General features: G+C 38.1%; 1 long non-coding RNA gene across 2 annotated transcripts in view; it reads left to right on the forward strand.

Annotated features, from left to right (window-relative positions):
• Positions 1-18192, forward strand: part of LOC143662307 (uncharacterized) — a 132318-nt gene that overhangs the window by 52504 nt on the left and 61622 nt on the right. Inside the window, exon 1 of one of the 2 annotated variants that reach the window (XR_013165277.1) lies at positions 17916-18010. The exons of the other annotated variant lie outside the window; for it this stretch is intronic. This is a non-coding gene — a long non-coding RNA (uncharacterized LOC143662307). Of the gene's footprint in view, positions 1-17915; positions 18011-18192 lie in introns of those variants that run through there. 2 annotated transcript variants of the gene reach the window in all.

Consider the following 18192-nt stretch of genomic DNA (forward strand, 5'->3'; position numbering starts at 1 on the left):
TACCAGCAGTTTGTTTCTAGAGACTTCCATCTCCCCTTTGTCATGTGATATCATAAGAGCCATTACATACGGCAGTGCCTGGGACATAATTATTGAATGAGTGAATGAGTAAGTGAGTGAATGAATGGAATGGCTAATGTGTACATTCTGATCTTCCAAATCAGTCCTGCCAGTAAGCCCTCTTTTTAAACAGTATAGTCACCAAACATTTATTGAACATCAACACTATGCTATGCTGGGGCTATAAAACTAATGATAATGAGTAAGAATAGTTCCCTATCTTCAAAGTCTTTACAATTGAGAAGAGACATACAGACAAAACATTAATACAGAAGAGAATATAATAAATATAATAAATGTCAGAGGAACAATTAAAGTCCAATGGAAAGAAATCACGTATGCTGTCATGAAAAATAGAGAAACGTTATTGATTGGCAACTAGGGAATGCTAGGAAATCAACCAGAAATCAATAAGAGAATTTCCAAGCAGAAGCTTAGGTGTACTGGAAATTAGGTAGTCTGTTTCTGGATTATTCTGCAACCCAGAAAGACTGAGGGATCATAGGCAAGGGTGGAGATTCTTACCAGGGTCATGGCTCAGCAGAAAGATAAAGATGTGAGAGGCTCCAGGGTAGAAAGGGTAAGGAGTTTCAAACTTCCTGCAAGCACCAACAGATTAGTAGTATTGCCCTCCAGGCATGCCTTGAGAAGAATTCTTGGGCCAAGTCTGAACTCCGGCTGCCAGGGGCTGGGAAAGAAAAACAGGCAGCCACAGATTTACTACTCCTGTGTCCCAGGGTCTGATGTCTATGCCCAGGTTCACAAAGAATAAAGTGCAGCCAGAATTAAGCAAATGTAAATGCAAAGCATGGAGGATGGGAAAGAGGTTCTAAATACAGTATTTGATAAAGCAAATGATGACATCAAGCTCATCAGCAGGGGTAGCCAACCAACCTGTGAGGAAGTTTCACCTTCAACATGCCTCATGCTAAACTTTCAGACTCCCTGGAAAAATTAATACACTGTACTCTCCTTGACTAATTGAATTAAATAAAGCATTAAGACTGAATTAAATAAAGTAAATGTACTTAGAAAATGATGCCTGTCCTATTGCATAGATTTTTTTAATGTGTGTTTTTCAACTCATCCCTTAGATGATGAGCACTTAGCCAGATCTGCACTTTCCTTAATTTATAGAAAGGTTACAGTTTCTACAAAAGAGACAAGTGTCCAGTGAATGCTTAATAAACCAGTTAATGATGGGCAAAGACAAAACCAGGCACCTCTCAGAAGTTGAATCAATCTCCAAATAATTGACTGATTAAGATCTATTTGGTTAATTTGTAATTTTTAGAATATTAATTGTTAATAGAGGTGCTCTAATGGCACAAGGGCCTTTACTCAATGAAAATTTAGTTATTATAATTTAAATGTATGATTTACATAGGCAATTCTACCAAAAATTATTTAGTAGGCCAGTATCAACAATACTTGGTGGAGGGGGTGCAAGCATAGAGTTCAGTGGTAGAATTCTTGCCAGTACTGCAGGAAACCTAGGTTCGATTCCTGATCCATGCACTTCCCAAAAAACAAACAAACAAGCAAAATAAGCAAATAAAACAAAAATTCAACAAATGGTGCTACAATAATGGGATACTCACATGGAAAAAAAATGAAATGTGACCCCGCCATACAGCATACAAACAACAACCAAAAGCAATACTTGATGGAAAACTCAGATATGAAATACTCCATGCATCTTTTTTAAAAATATAAAGTCTACAAATTTTTCTTCCACTTAGTTCTATGGAGGATTGACGACCTAATACCTTCACCATTTCCCTTGTATAACCAATACAACCTCTGATATTTAAAAAATCTATTTTATAACTCATCCTTTATCTGCTCATTTGAATTTACCACAGAGGCAAGGCAAATGTGGTTAATACAATGAATTGATTTAGGAAAAGATAAGACCCAAGAATTATATACTATTACTTTAAGTCATTCTAAATACTTTAAGAAAAAGAACATATATGAATCTTTGCTGGATATTATATCAATCTCATCTCTCAGGCCCTCCACCTAGCAACTTCTGATGTCACATCACACCACTATCTGATTGGCCTACTCTTGGCCATAGTCTTCTGCCCAGCAACACCATAGTCCTCTGCCCAGCAAAAGCATAGTTATTTGCCCAGCAACATCCTATAATTGGCTCTCACCTCACCCAATCCCTCGCTGCCACCCTTAGCCTCCTCACCAATCACGCAGCGTGCCTCCCCTAGCCCCCTATTTCCGCCTCACCACTATATAAACCTCTGCACTTCCTGTAATAAACGTTCGATGTATAACGCCACTCGTTCCCGCGACTCTTCCTTGAGCGTCGCGCGCCCTCACACACCTTCGAGCCCCCAGGACCCGAAAGCAGATCGCGACTGCCCGAGTCCCCCCGTTCGCTGAGAGACAGACCCCAAGCGGGAGCACCGGACCGGACCGGACCGGCTCCCGCAAATCTTTAATGAGCCAATGTATTAAGACCTCTGTAGACCTTACAGAAAAATCGTAACTAGGTTATTAAGACTGTTTTGTTACAAACAACCTAAGAATAATGAAACCATAGCTGACATTTGGAGTACAGACTAAATTAGATTCAGATTTTATTAAATCGCACCCTTTATGTAACTGCTAAAAATCAGTGGCCAGTAGACAGAAAAACTGGGGATACTGTTTTAGCTGTAATACTTCCCCCCCACATTATTAGCTAGTAAGTAGGAGATATAAATATGAGGGAGTCAACAAGTGTTCAACTGGTAGGGAAGCATTATTACATTTCTTTCCCTTGAGTATTCAGTAGAGCACAATATTGCTATGTCAGTAGATGAAGTTGAAAAAAAAAAAAGGCAGTGAGCTCCTTTGGGCTTATAGCTTTGTGATGAATTTCCATGTGGCTTAATATTTTCTCACAAGAAGACATCTTTTCTGCCTCAGGTGTTAAGCCTAGATTCTCATGCTGTTAACTGGTAACACTTTTAAGCAGTGACTTCCAGTTTCAGAAGGGAACATGCATAAAAACCACTGGATGTTCATGTGGAGCAAAGACTGTGACCACAAGCCCTGGTACTATCTGGTTCAAATCCTGCCTCTGCTTCTTAGTTTTGACTATAGTTATGTTTTCTTCATCTGCTTCAGTTTTCTCCCCTGTATGTTATAAATATTTGTAATAAGGTGGCTATGGACATTAAATTACCTCAATTCATGTATAGTGTTTAGAATAGTGATTTAGGGCATAATAACTGTTGCTATTACTTTATGTATCAGTTTAATGCTCAAGTTATTGATTAAGATCTTGATGCGGTAATAATTTCAGCATCTCATTGTGGCGACTTACAATTATGTCAAACAATATCCATTCCAATTTCATCACTACTCACCACAGTCTCAAAAAAAAAAAATGCTTGCAGTGAGTTTTCAAGTTGGTTGTCTTTGGAGAAATTGCTTTCTAACGAGGGGTTGAAGGTTACTGGGCAAGCACATGAACATGGGGATTGCGGATAAATTCACATTAAATGATGAAAGATCTCTTTTATGTTTGCCCCCACTTGACACAATGACTCTTCTATCTTAATACTTCACAATGGGTCTTTGTACTTCGTATGTTAAATTTATGCTTTACATATGAGTGCTTGTTGCTATATTGATATAGAAGACACTGTTGGTTGCTTACTAAATTCCCACTCATCCTCATTTCTTGCTCACGGTAGCCCAAGTTTGTTGCAATAATGGGAAGCCATGTGCTTCAGGGGAAGTTAAGTCCCTCCCCAGATTCATGGGGTGAATCTTGTTTAGTCTGACAATCAAAATATTTGCATTCCTTCACCAGTAACTGGTTTAGGAATAGTCATTGACAAAATTCAATCAACAATTTGTGAGAGGAAATCTATTGAGGGAATACTGGGAAGATTTTTCTCACACTTATGAAGGGATACCCACTACTGTAGCCTTACAACATGGTTGTGCAAGGATGGAAAGCATAGAAATGCAGTAACTTCATGAGGAGTGCTAGGGGAGCTAGCCTAAGAGGGCAGTGTAGCAGAAGGATGGCCTTGGTCATCACTGTCCTGATGGCACTGCTGAGCCTCTGAATTAACCAGCCCTAGAACCACCAATCTTGGCCTTCTTGTAATATGAAATAATGAATCATCTTTATGATTTAAGCCTGTTCTTCTTAAACCTTAATGTGCATACAAATCACCAGGAGATCTTCTTAAAACTCAGATTTTGATGTAGTAAGTCTGAAGTGGTGCCTGAGATTCTGCTTTTCTAGGAAGCCTCTGGGTGATGCTAGTGCTGCTGATCTACAGAGCACACTTTGAGCAGCAAAGAATTAAGCCTCTCTTAGTTGGATTTTCTGTTACTTGAAGCTGAAAGCATGTACCTAATGGTCTCTGTTGGGGTGCTTTTGGTTATAGAAGTCATTTGGAATTGAGGGTGGGGGGGAGAGAAAAAATTTAGTGGTTGTTTTATGGACCTATGAACTATAGGCAGCCATATTTTTTCCTTGGGGGATGAATTAGCAGAACACTGTAGAGAAAGAGTAAGTAGAGAGATTCACAAACAAGAGACAGGGAGACAGCACTTGTGTGGGGGCTAAAGGATTTCTAGTTTCCAGTTCTACTCCTTTCTGAAGTCCAGCTACATTCCTGCCATTAGGGAGACCATTTTTGCTTACACTAGTTCAAGTTGATTTCTGTAACTACCATTAAATAATCATAATCAGAGCAATGCACAATCAACAGAGTCACATGACTATGCTTTTATTTCTCAAATTTGAAGCTCTCCTTGAGTGTAGGTGCCACATTTTAAAAAATAATATTTTTATCATAAACAATGAACCAACATACCAACATTCTTGATATACAATTATTCTTGACATATGAACATTCTTTGACACGATTACAATCAATGGCTCACAATATCATCACATACTTGTGTATTCATCACCATGATCGTTCTTTGAATATTTGCATCTCTCCAGAAAAAGGAAGAAGAAAAAATTCATACATGCCACCACTCCCTTTCATTGACCACTAGTATTTCAATCTACTTAATTTATTTTAACCTTTGTTCCCCCTATTATTTGTTTATTTTTAATCATATTTTTCACTCATTTGCCCATACCATAAATAAAAGGAGCATCAGACACAAGGTTTTCACAATCACACAGTCACATTGCAAAAGCTATATCACTATAAAATCATCTTCAAGAAACATAGTTACTGGAACATCTCTCTATAGTTTCAAGTACTTCCCTCTAGCCACTCTAATACACCATAAACTAAAAAATGGATATCTTTATAATGCGTAAGAATAACCTCCAGGATAACCTCTCAAATCTGTTTGAAATCTCTCAGCCACTAACACTTTATATTGTCTCATTTCTCTTTTCCCACTTTGGTCGAGAAGGTTTTCTCAATTCCTTGATGCTGAGTCCTAGCTCATTCTAGGATTTCTGTCCCAAGTGGCCAGGGAGGTTTACACCCCTGGGAGTCATGTCTCACAAAGAGAGGGGGAGGGCAGTGAGTTTGCTTGCTGTGTTGGCTTACAGAAAAAGAGACAAAAGAGGTTTTCTGGGGATGACTCTTAGGCCAAATTTTAAGTAGGCTTAGCCTATCTTTTGGGGGGATAAGTTTCATAGGAGCAAACCCCAAGATTGAAGGCTGAGCCTATTGATTTGGTTGTCCCCACTGCTTGTGAGAATATCAAGACTTCTCCAAATGAGGAAGTTGAATTTTCCCTCTTTCTCCACATTCCCCCGGGGAGAGTTTGCAAATACTTTTTGGTTCACTGTTCAAATCACTCTGGGATTTACTGGGGCATCAAACTAACCTGGAAAATCCTACATAATCTCATGCCCTATTCAAGGCTTCATGTACTTAAACATACAGGTGTTTAATTAAACTGTCCATATAAGTTAAATTAGGAAATGTACTAGTCAAAATATAAATTTTGTACCAAATACACATTTCTTGCTTTAGTCTCACACAGAACTTGAATTTTTTAAATATGAATTACCATCTATTTTCAACACCCTGTAATATTGACATTCCTTTGTTCTTCCTCTTGCAAAAACATTTTTAATTTGTACATTTAATCACTATCATTGTACACTCTAGGCATTCCTAGATTATATCACTTCAGTCTTTATCATCTATCTTTCCTTCTGGTTTCATATGTGCCCCCAGCCCTCCTCCCTCTATCATTCTGTCACTCAGCTTCATTCAATGTACTTACAATATTGTGCTACAATCAGATAGCATTGTGCTATCCATTTCTGAATTTTTACAATCAGTCCTGTTGCACAATCTGTATCCATTCCGCTGCAATTACCCAATATCTACCCTATTTCTATCTCCTGATAGTCTCTGTACTTAACTGAAGTTCTCCAAGTTCATTCACTAATGTTAATTCATATCAGTGAGACCATACAGTGTTTGTCCTTTTGTTTCTGGCTAATCTCACTCAGCATAATATCCTTACCATGTTGTTACATACTTCATAACTTCATTCTGTCTTACACCTGCATAATATTTCATCATATGTATATACACAGCTTGTCTAGTCACTCATCTGTTGATGGATTTGGGCTATTTCCATCTCTTGGCAACTATAAATATTGCTGCTATAAACATTGGTATGCAAATGTCCATTTATGTCCTTGCCCTCATGTCCTCTGTGTAGATACCTAGCGATGGTTTTGCTGGATCATTGACGATGGACATTCTGGTGGTTGTGAGATGATATCTCATTGTGGTTTTGATTTGCATTTCCCTAATAGCCGGGGAAGTTGAGCATCTTTTCAAATGCCTTTTAGCCATTTGTGTTTCCTCTTCAGAGAAATGTCGGTTCATGTCTTTTGCACATTTCGTAATTGAGTTGTCTGTCAATCTCTTTATATATTCTGGATACTAGACCTTTATCTGATATATCTTTTCCAAATATTGTCTCCCATTGTGTAGGCTGTCTTTTTACTTTCTTGACAAAATTCTTGGATGCACAAAAGTATTTAATTTTGAGGAGTTCCCATTTCTTTATTTATTTCTTCAATGCTCACATTTGTATTTCCTCCATTTTCTTCTAAAAGTTTTATGGTCTTAGTTCTAATGTTTAGGTCTTTGATCCATTTTGAGTTATTTTTTGTATAAAGTGTTAGAAATGGATCCTCTTTCATTCTTTTGCATGTGGATATCCAGTTCTCCAAACACAATTTATTAAAGAGACTGGTCTGTCCCAGCTGAGTTGGTTTGACTGCCTTATGAAAGATCAATTGTTCATATATGAGAAGGTCTAATCTGAGCACTCCATTTGATTCCATTGGTCAGTATATCTATCTTTATGCCAGTACCATGCTGTTTTGACCACTGTAGCCTTGTAACATGCCTTAAAGTCAGGTACTATGAGACCTCCGACTTCATTTTTCTTTCTCAGGATATTTTAGCTATTCAGGGCACCCTGCCCTTCCATACAAATTTGGTTATTGGTTTTTCTATTTCTGAAAAGTAAGTTTTTGGGATTTTAATTGGTTTTGCATTGAATTGATAAGTCAATTTAGGTAGAATTGACATCTTAACTAAAAATATAGTTCCAATCCATGAACACAGTATGCCCTTCCATTTATTTAGGTCTTCTGTGATTTCTTTTAACAATTTATTGTAGTTTTCTTTGTATACGTCTTTTGTCTCCTTAGTTAAATTTATTTCTAAATATTTTATTCTTTTGGTTGCAATTATAAATGGAATTTTTTTCTTGATTTCCCCCTCAGATTGTTCATTACTGGTGTATTAAACACTATAGATTTTTGGGTGTTGCTCTTGTAACTGCCACTTTGCTGTACTCATTTATTAGCTCTAGTAGTTCTGCTGTGGATTTTTCTGGGTTTTTGACATATAGTATCATATCATCTGCAAACAGTGAGAGTTTTACTTCTTCCTTTCCAATGATGCCTTGTATTTCTTTTGCTTGTCTATTTGCTTTGGCTAGAAATTCCAACACAATGTTGAATAAAAATGGTGATAGTGGACATCCTTGTCTTGTTCCTGATCTTAGGGGAAAAAGTTTTCAGTTTTTCCTCACTGAGGATGATGTTAGCTGTGTGTTTTTCATATATTCCTTTTATCATTTTGAGGACATTCCCTTCTATTTTTATCCTTTGAAGTGTTTTCAACAAAAAAGGATGTTGAATTTTGTCAAATGCCTTTTCTGCATCAATCGAGATGATCATGTGATTTTTCTGCTTTGATTTGTTGATATGGTGTATTACATTAATTGATTTTCTTATGTTGAACTATCTTTGCATACCTGGGATGAATCCTACTTGGTCATGCTGTATAATTCTTTTAATGTGGTACTGGATTGGATTTGCAAGAATTTTGTTGAGGATTTTTGCAGCTGTATTCATTTGAGATTGGTCTGTACTTTTCTTTTCTTGTAGTATCTTTGTCTGGCTTTGGTATGAGGGTGATATTGGCTTCATTAATGAGTTAGATAGCCTCCCCTCCTCTTCAATTTTTGAAGGGTTTCAGGAGGATTGGTACTAATTCTTTCTTGAATGCTTGGTAGAATTCACATGTGAAGCCATCTGGTCCTGGACTTTTCTTTTTGGGGAGCCTGTTAATGACTGATTCAATTTCTTTACTTGTGATTGGTTTGCTGAGGTCATCTATTTCTTCTCAAGTCAATGTTGGTTGTTCATGCCTTTTTAGGAAGTTGTCCGTTTCATTTACATTGTCTAGTTTATTAGCATAATGTTGTTCATAGTATCCTCTCATTACATCCTTTATTCCCGCGGGGTCAGTGGTTATGTCTTCTTTTCCATTTCTGATTTTATTTATTTGCATCCTCTCTCTTCTTCTTTTTTCAACCTCACTAAGGGTCTATCAATCTTATTGATTTTCTCATAGAACCAACTTCTGGTTTTCTTGATTTTCTCAATTGTTTTCATGTTCTCAATTTCATTTATTTCTGCTTTAATCTTTGTTGTTTCTTTCTTTTTGCTTGCTTTGGGGTTAGTTTGCTGTTCTTTCTCTAGTTCTTCCAAGTGGACAGTTAATTCCTTGATTTTCGCTCTTCTTTTGTTTTTGTGCTGTCTTTATTTATTTATTTGCCTAAAAATTCACCATTTTAATGATTTTAAAATGTACAATTCAGTGGCATTGAATATATTTATAGTGCTGTGCAACCATGAACACTATCTCGTTCCAGAAGATTATCATCCCAAAAGCAGATCCCATACCTATTTTTTAAAATGCTTTTTATTGTGAAATATAGCATACATACAAAGAAAAGAAATAAAAGCAATAATTTTCAAGGTATGGTTCAACAAGTAGTTCCAGAACATATTTCAGAGTTTGTTATGGGCTACCATTCCTTAGTTCAGATTTTTCCTTCTAGTTGCTCCAAAACACTGGAGGCTAGAAGGAATATTATTAATATAGTGATTCAGAAGTCATGTTCATTGTTAAAATCATATTTCTCTGTTATACTTATTTTTCCTTTGTTCCTTCTTCCAATCTATAAGGATCTTTAGCTGATGCCTATTCTGACTTTTTCGTGTTGAGAAGGGGTGTTGCCACTAATTAATTGATAATCTTGAAGAGACTGGTCCCTCTGGGTTTCAGGATTTATTTGGCTTAGGAACCCTCTGGAAATTATAGGTTCCAGTAGGTTCCAGGGAAACAAACCTACTGCATGTAACTTTTTTTTAAATTTTCTTTATTGATTTTTAAATTTTTTTTTAAAAATGGCAAGAAAGAAACACAAACATTCTTAACCTATGATCATTCCATTCTACATATATAATCAGTAATTCACAATATCATCACATAGTTGCATATTCATCATCATGATCATTTCTTTGAACATTGGCATCAATTCAGAAAAAGAAATAAAAAGACAACAGAAAAAGAAATAAAACAAAAACAGAAAAAAAAATTATACATACCATACCTCTTACCCCTCCCTTTCACTGATCACTAGCATTTCAAACTAAATTTATTTTAACATTTGTTCCCCCAGTATTTATTTTTATTCTATATGTTCTACTCATCTGTTGATGAGGTAGATTAAAAGAGCATCAGACACAAGGTTTCCACAATCACACAGTCACATTGTGAAAGCTATATCATCATACAATCATCATCAGGAAACATAGCTACTGGAACACAGTGCTACATTTTCAGGCAGTTCCCTCCAGCCTCTCCACTACATCTTGGCTAAGAAGATGATATCTACTTAATGCATAAGAATAACCTCCAGGATAACCTCTCAACTCTGTTTGGAATCTCTCAGCCATTGACACTGTGTCTCATTTCACTCTTCCCCCTTTTGGTCGAGAAGGTTCTCTCAATCCCTTGATGCTGAGTCTCAGCTCATTCTAGGATTTCTGTTCCATGTTGCCAGGAGGTCCACACCCCTGGGAGTCATGTTCTATGCAGACAGTGGGAGGGTGGTGAGTTTGCTTGTTGTGTTGGCTAGAGAGAGGCCACATCTGAGCAACAAAAGAGGTTCTCTTCGGGGTGACTCTTAGGCCTAATTTTAAGTAGGCTTGACCTATCCTTTGTGGGGTTAAGTTTTATATGCACAAACCCCAAGCCTGGGGGCTCAGCCTGTAGCTTTGGTTGTCCACACTGTGTGTGACAATATCAAGAATTCAACTTGGGGAGGTTGAATTTTCCCCCATTCTCACCATTCCCCAAAGGGGACTTTGCAAATACTTTTCCACTCACTGATCAAATCACCATGGGATTCATCAGGGCATCACTCTGGACAAACCAACAAAATCTCATGTCCTACCCAAGGTTCCATGTACTTATGTTATTCAATCAAGCTATCTACATAAGTTATATTAGGAAATGCACTAGTCAAAATACAAATTTTGTACCAAATAAACATTTTTTGCTTTAGTCTCACACATTAGTTGAAATTTTAAAATATTAATTACCATCTATTTTCAGCACCCTGCAGTAATGGCATTTCTTTGTTCTTCCTCATGCAAAAACATTTTTTAAATTTGTACATTTAATCACTATCATTATACACTCTAGGCATTCCTAGATTATATCATCTCAATCATTATCGTCTATCATTCTTTGTGATTTCATTTATGCCCCCGGCCCTCTTCCATCTATCATTCTCACATTCAGCTTCATTCAGTATTTTAACATAATTGTATTACAGTTAGGTAGTATTGTGCTGTCCATTTCTGAGGTTTTATATTCATTCCTGTTGCACAATCTGTATCCCTTCATCTCCAATTACCCAATATCTTACCCCATTTCTATCTCCTGATGGTCTCTGTTACCAACAAAATATTCCAAGTTTATCTACTAATGTCAGATCATATCAGTGAGACCATACAGTATTTCTCCTTTTGTTTTTGGCTAATCTCACTGAACATAATGTCCTTAAGGTCCATCCATGTTGTTACATACTTCATAACTTTATTCTGTCTTACAGCTGCATAATATTCCATCATATATATATGCCACAGTTTGTTTACCCACCCGTCTGTTGATGGACATTTTGGCTGCTTCCATCCCTTGGTAATTGTAAATAATGCTGCTATAAACATTGGTGTACAAATGTCCATTTGTGTCCTTGCCTATGTCCTTTGCATAGAGACAGCATATAGATGGGTCCTGTTTTTTAATCCATTCTGCCAGTCTATGTTTTTTGATTGGGGAGTTTAATCCATTAACATTTAGTGTTATTACTGTATGGGTAGTTCTTTCTTCTGCCATTTTGCCTTTTGGATTTTATATGTCATATCTAATTTTCCTTCTTTTTACCTTTACTCATAGTCTTCCTTTCTACACTCTTCTCCACACCTCTCTCTTCTGTCTTTTCCTATCTGTCTCTAGTGCTTCCTTTAGTATTTCTTGCAGAGCTGGTCTCTTGGTCACAAATTCTCTCAGTGATTTTTGTGTCTGAAGTGTTTTAATTTCACCCTCATTTTTGAAGGGCAATTTTTCTGGATATAGAATTCTTGGTTGGCAGTTTTTCTCTTTTAATAATTTAAATCTATCATCCCGCTGTCGTCTTGCCTCCATGATTTCTGCTGAGAAATCTATGAATAGCCTTATTGGGCTTCCCTTGTATGTGATGGATTGCTTTTCTCTTGCTGCTTTCAAGATCCTCTCTTTCTCTTTGACCTCTGACATTCTGATTAGTAAATGTCTTGAAGTACATCTATTTGGATCTATTCTCTTTGGAGTACGCTGCACTTCTTGGATCTGTAATTTTAAATCTTTCATAAGAGTTGGGAAATTGTCAGTGATAATTTCCTCCAATAGTTTTTCTCCTCCTTTTCCCTTTTCTTCTCTCTCTGGGACACCCACAACACGTATATTCGTGCGCTTCATGTTGTCCTTCAATTCCCTGAATCCCTGCACATATTTTTCCATATTTTCCCCTATATCTTCTTTTTCTTGTTGGATTTCAGATGTTCCGCCCTCCAGTTCACTAATCCTATGTTCTGCCTCTTGAAATCTACCATTGTAGATTTCCATTGGTTTTTTTCATCTCTTCTACCATGACTTTCTTTCCCATAAGTTCTGTAATTTGTTTTTTCAGACTTTCAATTTCTTCTTTTTGTTCATTCCTTGCCTTCTTTATATCCTTCCTCAATTCATTGATTTGGTTTCTGATGAGGTTTTCCATGTCTGTTCGTATATTCTGAATTAATTGTTTCAGCTCCTGTATCTCATTTGAATTATTGGTTTGTTCCTTTGACTGGGCCATATCTTCAATTTTCCTAGTGTGATTTGTTATTTTTTGCTGGCGTCTAGACATTTAATTACCTTAACTAGTTTATTCTGGAGATTGCTTTCAATTCTCTTACCTAGGGTTTTCTTGCTGGATGAATTTGTTGTCTATCTGTTCTTTGACATTCAGTTCATCTTTTTCTGGACTTCTAGCTTGGGTTTTGTTTAACAGAGGAGAATTTTTCAGTTCTTGTTTTCTTGTTTCCTGCCCTGCTTGTATGGTGCCATCCCCCCACACACACACCCTTAGGAGAGTCTACTTAGGTATTATAGACTGCAGCCTGATTTTCCCAGACCAAACTGGCCTCCTATCAGGAGGAAAGAGTCACCTGCATTGGTTTTCCCTGAGGGTGAGACCCAGCAAGTTGAAAGACTTTCCTGTGAAGTCTCTGGACTCTGTTTTCTTATCCTGCCCAGTATATGGTGCTTCCCTGCCTGCAGGTCCCACCAGCATAAGATGATATGGTATGTTTAACTTTGGCAGACTCTCCATGCTGGAGGTGTTGTGGAAACAGAGGAGAAGTTCTAGGCTGGTTTTAATGGCTTCAAATTACCAAGTTCTGGTGTCTGAATTCCTTGAGGGAGGGATTCCACCTGAGTTGGGCTTCACCCCTCCCCTGGGGAAGGCACAGGCTCCAGACAAGCCCTCATACGAGCTTGTTTCTGCCTATGTCTGGGGCAGTTGCAGCCTGAGAGGCCCTGCCGCTGTATCCAAAGGCAGCCAAACCTTTGTAGAAACACAGCCACAAAAACCTCTGTTTCCTTTTTTTTTTTTCCTTTTTCTGTCAGTGCTGCCTCCTTGGTGCCAGGGCAAAATGAGTGACCTCCCCTTTGACCAGATTCACCTGAGCTGGGGGGCCTATTTTTAGTAGTCAGAATTTGTTAATTAATGCCACAATTGGTGTTTGGTTGGACTCAGCCCCTACTGCTGGTGAAGTCCCTTTCCTTTCCCCTCTGGGAAGCAGCCTGTGGGGGAGGGGCACAGGCCAGCACTGCTTGGGGAACTCACGGTTCTGGGGGGGGGCTCACAGCTGGTCCAGCTGGTCCAGACTGGGGTACACTGTGTGTCCGGTCACTGATGTGGCCCCAGGAACTGCTATGTACTGTTTCTTGTTATTTAGTAGCTTTTCTGTAGGATGAACTAAAACGCACACATTGCTAAGCCACCATTTTGCCCTCACTCTTCTTTTTTGATATAGGCACTTAGAATAATAAATTTCCCTCTTAGCACTGCCTTTGCTGCTTCCCATAAATTTTGATATGTTGTTTTTTCATTTTCACTTGCCTAGAGATATTTACTGATTACTCTTGTAATTTCTTCCTTAAGCCACTGGTTGCTTAAGAGTGTGTTGCTGAGCCTCCATATGTTTGTGAATTTTCTGGTGCTCTGCCTATTATTGATTTCCAACTTCATTCCTTTATGATCTGAGGAAGTGTTTTGCATGAGCTCAGTCATTTTAAATTTATTGCGATTTGCTTTGTGGCCCAGCATATGGTCTATCCTAGAGAATGATCTATAAGCACTTGAGAAAAAGGTATATCCCTGCTCTTGTGGGGTGTAATGTTCTATAAACATCTGTTAAGTCTAGCTCATTTATTGCGTTATTCAAATTCTCTGTTTCTTTATTGATCCTTATCTAGATGCTCTGTCCATTGATGAGGATGAGGAATTGAAGTCTCTAACCATTATGGTAGATGTGTCTATTTCTCTTTTCAGTGTTTTCAGTGTTTGCCTCATGTATTTTGGAGCACTCTGGATCAATGCATAAATATTGTGATTGTTATGTGTTCTTGTAAATTGTTCCTTTTGTTAATACACAGTTAACTACTTCGTCTCTTTTAATTGTTTTACATTTGAAGTCTAATTTGTTGGATATTAGTATAGCTACTCCTGCTCTTTTCTGATTGTTGTTTGTATGAAATATCTTATCCCAACCTTTCACTTTCAACCTATGTTTGTCCTTGGGTCTAAGATGTGTCTCCTGTAGATGGCATATAGATGTGTCCTGTTTTTTAATCCATTCTACGAGTCTATGTCATTTGATTGGGGAGTTCAATTCATTAACATTTAGTGTTATTACTGTACATGTAGTACTTTCTTCTTTTTTGGTACATGTAGTACCATTTTGCCTTTTGGATTTTATATGTCATATCTAATTTTTTTTCTTTTTACCTTTACTGATAGTCTTCATTTGTACGCTCTTCTTCAGACCCCTCTCTTCTGTCTTTCGCTATCTATCTGTAGTGCACCCTTTAGTATTTCTTGCAGAGCTAGTCTCTTGGTAAAAAATTATCTCAGTGATTTTTTTCTCTGAAAATGTTTTAACTTCCTCCTCAATTTTGAAAGACAGTTTTGCTGGATATAGAATTCTTAGTTGGCAGTTTTTCTCTTTTAAAATCTTGAATATACCATACCAGTCTTCTCACTTCCATGGTTTCTGCTGAGAAATCTACACATAGTCTTATTGGGCTTCCCTTGTATGTGATGGATTGCTTTTCTCTTGATGCTTTCAAAATTCTCTTTTGTCTTTGACATCTGACATTCTGATTAGTAAGTGTCTTGGAGTACATCTATTTGGGTCTATTCTGTTTGGGATATGCTGTACTTCTTGAGTCTGTAATTTTAAGTCTTTCATAAGAGTTGGGAAATTTTCAGTGATAATTTCCTCTATTAGTTTTTCTCCTCCTTTTCCCTTCTCTTTTCCTTCAGGTTCACCCACAACATTTATATTCGTGTACTTCATGTTGTCATTCAATTTCCTTAGTTCCTGCTCATATTTTTCCATTTTTCCCCCTATATTTTCTTTTGCTTGTAGGATTTCAGATATTCCTTCCTACAGTTCACTAATCCTTTCTTCTGCCTCTTGAAATCTAACATTGTGAGTTTTCATTGTCTTTTTAATCTCTTCTGTGCCTTTCATTCCCATAAGTCCTGAAATTTGTTTTTTTTTCAGACTTTCAATTTATTGTTTTTGTTCTCCCATTGCCTTCTTTATATCTTCCCTCAATTCATTGATTTTTCATGAGATTTTGCATGTCTTTTCAAACATCCTCAATTAGTTATTTCAATTCCTGTATCTCATTTGAATTGTTGGTTTCTTCCTTTGACTGGGCCACATCTTCAATTTTCCTAGTATGACTTGTCATTTTTTGCTGGTGTCTAGGCATTTAATTACCTTAATTAGTTTATTCTGGAGACTGTTTCCACTCTTTTACCTAGGATTTTCTTGCTGGATGGCTTTGTTCCCTATCTGTCCTTTGACATGCAGTTCAGCTTATCTGGACCTCTAGCATAAATTTTGTTTAATGGATCAGAATTTTTCAGTTCTTGTTTTCTTGTTTCTTGCCCTGCCTGTATGGAGCCCCCCCTTTTTTTTTACTTAAGAGGGTCTACTTAGATATTACACACCCCCCTCAGATTTTCACAGACCAAACTGGCCTCCTCTCAGAAGGAAAGAGTCACCTGTGTCAGTTTTCCCTGAGGGTGTGGCCCAGCAGGTTGAAAGACTTTCCTATGAAACCTTGGGACTCTGTGTTTTTCCTATCCTGCCTGGTATGTGGCACTTGACTGCCTGTGGGTCCCACCAGCATAAGGTAATGTGGTACCTCTGTGGACCACCAGCATAAAGTGATGAACTTTAACCTCATCAGACTTTCTATGCTGGGGGCATGGTTGAAACAGAGGCTGGCTTTAATTGCTTAGTGTTCCAGTCCCTGGGTTCTGAATTCCTTGAGGGAGGGATTTCACCTGAGCTGGGCCCCACCCCTCTCCTGGGGAAGGCATAGCCTCCAGGGAATTAACTCCTTTCCCCTGACCAGCCTCTGTCTCTCAGACAAGCTTAATCCTGCCCTTGCCTGGGGCAGTTGGAGTCTGAAAAGCCTTGCAGTTGTAGCTAGTGATCAGTAAAGCAGTAGAAACAAAACAAACAAATAAACAAAAACGCATCCTTTTCAAAGCAGGATTCTCATTCCTCGGGTTTGTTAATCAAGAGCTTAAGTTGGTATGTTGTTCTGTGTATCTCCAGGTCCTTTGTGCCCCCCCCCCAGACCTTTTGAATCCAGACCTTTTCAAGTATTTTGTGCTGTCCAATCAAAAAAAAACATTTTTCCCCCATCAGTCCTGCCCCCTCTGCGCTGGGACAAAAACTAGTAGCTTTAGCTCTTATTCGAGGTTTATCTGAGCTGGGGTCCTATTTTCTGTAGTCAGAATTTGTTACTTCCACAATTGGAGCTTGGTCGAGCTCAGCCCCTACTGCTAAAGTCTCTTTCCTTTCCCTTCCAGGAACCAGCCCGTGGGGAAGCAGCACTGGCCTCCACAACTTGGGGTTTTACAGTTCTGGGTGGGATTGCAGTGGTTCAGCTGGTCCAGACTGGGTTACACTGTGTGTCTGGTTACTGCTGTGGCCCCAGCAGTTGTTCTATACTGTGCCTGGCTATTTACTAGCTACTCTGGATGATGAACTAAATTCTACACCTCACTAAGCTATCATCTTGGAACCAAACTCTCAGGTGCCACGTTTTTACTTCTACACGTCCCACAGCATCTACTATGGTACCAAAGACTTTATATGTATGTATGTTTACATATATTATGAAAACAATGGTTAATGACCACACTAAACTCTTGATTAGCTCAAGTTCCCACATTATCCAGGGGAGGGCCAAGTCAACTGGGAATTGGATGAAGCAGCTCCAGCTTTACATACCTGTGATCCCTTGAGTGCCCAGGACATTTCTGTAACTATAGCCACCATATGTCTCCCAGAAGAAAAAAAAAAACAATTTAAGCTAATTACAGAAAAATATATTGGCAAACATATATTGGCAAACAGATACCACTGCCTCTGTGGTATCTCAACTGGCTGTCTTCAAACACACTCCTGCTGACAAACATCCTGGATCCATAATATCTGATCTAGCCCACCGTGCTCAAAGACACTGTACCTGAAACCACCCCTCACAATACCATACCCCCTCCCAAGACAACTCAAATCCCAGCTAACCCATCTAAGCTGCTCTCTAAACCCCAACCCCTAAGCAGATACTGTTTCTTGGTCCGGGTCCATGTGCATGTTTGTTCTTGCTCAATGAAACCTATATTGTTGTTTTAGCAGCAAAGTCCTCTGGTGTTTTTCCTTTTGGGAAGTTACAACTCAGTTACTAGGTCTTCAGCTGCTTCAAGTTTAACGGTATGTATGTATGTACATGTGTATATATTCATTCATTCATTATTTATATATTTATTCATTCCTTCCCCAGGGTCTAATATAGTGATAGACAGTAGATCAATAAATTTTAACTTAGTGAATAAAACGTGAACACATACACTAGAGTCACACATGGGCTATGCATTTAGTTCAAGTCTTATTCG

This window comes from Tamandua tetradactyla, chromosome 2 (assembly GCF_023851605.1).
Source record: "Tamandua tetradactyla isolate mTamTet1 chromosome 2, mTamTet1.pri, whole genome shotgun sequence".
Taxonomy (NCBI): Eukaryota; Metazoa; Chordata; class Mammalia; order Pilosa; family Myrmecophagidae; genus Tamandua; species Tamandua tetradactyla.